Here is a 3149-nt window from a genome sequence, read left to right as displayed (position 1 = left end):
TTGACCTTGCCTTTGCCGTTGTTACCAAATGTGATACTATCATAACCATTGCTATCATTGGTGTTGATTGAGTTGAACATTCTTGCATCACCGATCATGTGTTGAGTGCACCCACTATCAAGAACCCAATGCCTTATTCCTAGCTTTGTAATTGACCTACAAAAGAAGTTCAATTCTTTTTAAGTACCCAAACATCCTTGGGTCCATGAAGGTTAGTCACTAAGCTCTTTGGTACCCAAATGGCCTTTTTCTTTGGGCCCAACATGGATGTACCAACAAACTTAGCCTTCACACCACTGGCACCCCTGGTAAGCAAATAACCAAAATCAAACTTGATTGAGGATACATTAGCATGTGATTTCTTGTTCTTGCAATCATGCTCTTTTATGACCAACTTGCTTGCAACTAGTGCAAAACCAACCATTGTTCTTCACAAAACTAGTCTTATGAGGAACAAAGGCCGCCTTGCCTTTCATGAGGGTATAGCCCAATCCCTCTTTGTAGAGAGAAGCTCTTTGGCTACCCAAGCACATCAGAAAGTGGTCCTCACCACTATAGGCCTTGTTTAGGGTGTGAGTGAGCTCATTTACCTCCTTCTTGAGGGTCTCATTCTCAACCATAAGTGAGGCATCACAACTGAAACCATCACTCATAGGTGAAGTGGAAGTGGATGATGAGCTACATGAAGGGTTAGCGGGAGCAACAATAATAGGTTTATAGAAAGATTCATCAATTATGTCACATGTTAAGCCTTTGTCACATGTTACAACATGCCTCTTCTCATTTTGCTCATTAAGTAGAGAGGAATGAGCTTTTTCAAGCTTCTTGTGAGCCTTGTCTAGCTTCTCATGGGTTTCCTCTAGCCTCTCATGAGATGCATTGAGCTCATCAAAGGCTTGCTTAAGGGCTTTTAATTCCTTACACAAGTCTTTGCATTCCCTTCTCTTGATGTCAAAATGTTCTTTAGCATCTTCTAACATGTCAATTAGTTCATCTTTAGTTGGTTCATCATCATCATCACTTTCACTTTCAATATCATGTTCATCATCACACTCATCATCGGATTGTACCTTAGTGGTCTTAGCCATGAAGCATATCGAATGGAGTGTCGAAGAGTGAAGGCTTCTCATTTATGGCAATGCTTGCAAGAGCCTTCTTCTTGGTGATCTTGTCATCATCACTATCATCATCATCACTTGAGGAAGCATCACTATCCCAAGTGACCACATATGAACCACCCTTCTTCTTCTTCTTTAAGATCATCTTGTTCTTCTTCTCCTTCTCCTCCTTTTTGTCCTTCTTCTTGCTCTTCTTGTTGTCATCATCATTGTCACTATTGTATGGACATTCAGCAATGAGATGATCCTTGCTATTGCACTTGAAGTACCTTCTTGCCTTATTCTTGCTCTTGGATGATAACTTCTTCCTTCTTGCATGATAGCCCTTCTTCCACCATGAATTTGCTAAACCTCTTCACAAAGAGAGCCATCTTCTCATCGTTTATTTCATCAAAGCTTGAATCATCATCTTCACTTGATGTCACTTGCTTGGCCTTGCCCTTTGATGATGATGTGGCTTTGAATGCCACACCCTTCTTCTTCTCATCCTTCTTCTCATTTTCTTCTCCTTGTTTTTTCTTCATTCTCTTCATCATCTGTATATATGTCATCGGTCATCACATCTCCCAACACTTGGTTTGGTGTCATGGTGTCCAAACCACTCCTCACTAGAATAGTGACCAATGTGCCAAATCTTGATGGTAAGCATCTCAAGAACTTATGGGAGAAGTCCTTGTCCTTCACCTCTTGTCCAAGTGCTTTGAGATCATTGACAAGTACTTGAAGCCTATGGAACATCTTTGGCACACTCTCATCTTCGTTCATCTTGAAGCTAGCAAACTTCTCCTTGAGGATCTATGCCTTGGTACCCTTCACCACTTTGTGTGCCCTCAAATGATTCCTCCAACTTCTTCCATGCATCATGAGCTATCTCAATGTTCTTGATTTGCACAAATGTTCTCTCATCCAAAGCATCATGAATGGCACTAAGAGCAGTGTCATTATTTTGGAGCAACACTTCTTTGGCCATAGTGGGATTCTCCGGATCGGCTACCTCAAATTTGGTCTCCACCACCTTCCACACCTTTCTATTGATTGACTTGATATATGTGGTCATCTTTGCCTTCCATTATGGATAATTTGAGCCATCAAATTGGGGTGGCTTCTTAGGTGTTGTTAATTGAGCCATTTTCACACCTTAGGTTGTTAAGCCTCAAATCACTGGTGACCATGGCTCCAATACCACTTGAAAGGTCCTAATGGCTAGAGGGAAGGTGAATAGCCTATTAAAAATTTCTACAACAATACTTAAGCCAATGGTTAGACAATTATGAAGCAAAGAGAGCGGTGCACTAGCCTACTAAAAAAATACAAGCCTCCTATCCACAATTCTAGTTGTTATAGTCTCTATGTCACACACAAAGGGTTAAGTCACTACCTCTAAGTTAGTGAGCTCTCAAAGACTAACTAAAGAGCCTCACTAACCACTAACAAGACATAAGCTAGAACTCAAAACTAATTACACTAAAGAGCTTAGCTACACTAGGAAAGTAATGCAAGAGAGGTAGGAGTGTTATACCACCGTGGCAAGTGATCAATCACAATATATCAATGAACACCAAAGAAATCCTCGGAGACAAGATGACACAAGATTTTTCCTCCAAGGTTCACTTGCTTGTCGACAAGCCAGTCCCCGTTGTGGTGATTCACTCACTTGGAGGTTCACGCGCTAATAGGCATCACACGCCTAACCCGCAACCAGGGTGCCGCACAACCAACACAAGTTGAGGATCCACAAGCCACGCATAATCCACTAGAGTTGCCTTTGGCACTCCACTGGGGAAGGCACAAGAACCCCTCACAATCACAATGATCGGAGCTGGAGACAATCACCTTCCTCCGCTCGATGATCCACCAATCATCAGGCCATCTAGGTGTCAGCAAACACCAAGAGTAACAAGATCTCCACCAGCCCAAATCGCCCAACTAGTGCCACAAGATGCTAGAACACTAAGCAGTACACTAGAGCCTCTCCAATCTCACTCAAGATGATGAAATCAAGTGTGCAAGTGAGTGGAGTGGTGTGCTAAG

Source organism: Miscanthus floridulus, chromosome 1 (genome assembly GCF_019320115.1).
Source record: "Miscanthus floridulus cultivar M001 chromosome 1, ASM1932011v1, whole genome shotgun sequence".
NCBI classification, from domain to species: Eukaryota; Viridiplantae; Streptophyta; class Magnoliopsida; order Poales; family Poaceae; genus Miscanthus; species Miscanthus floridulus.
This window is presented reverse-complemented; position numbering follows the sequence as displayed.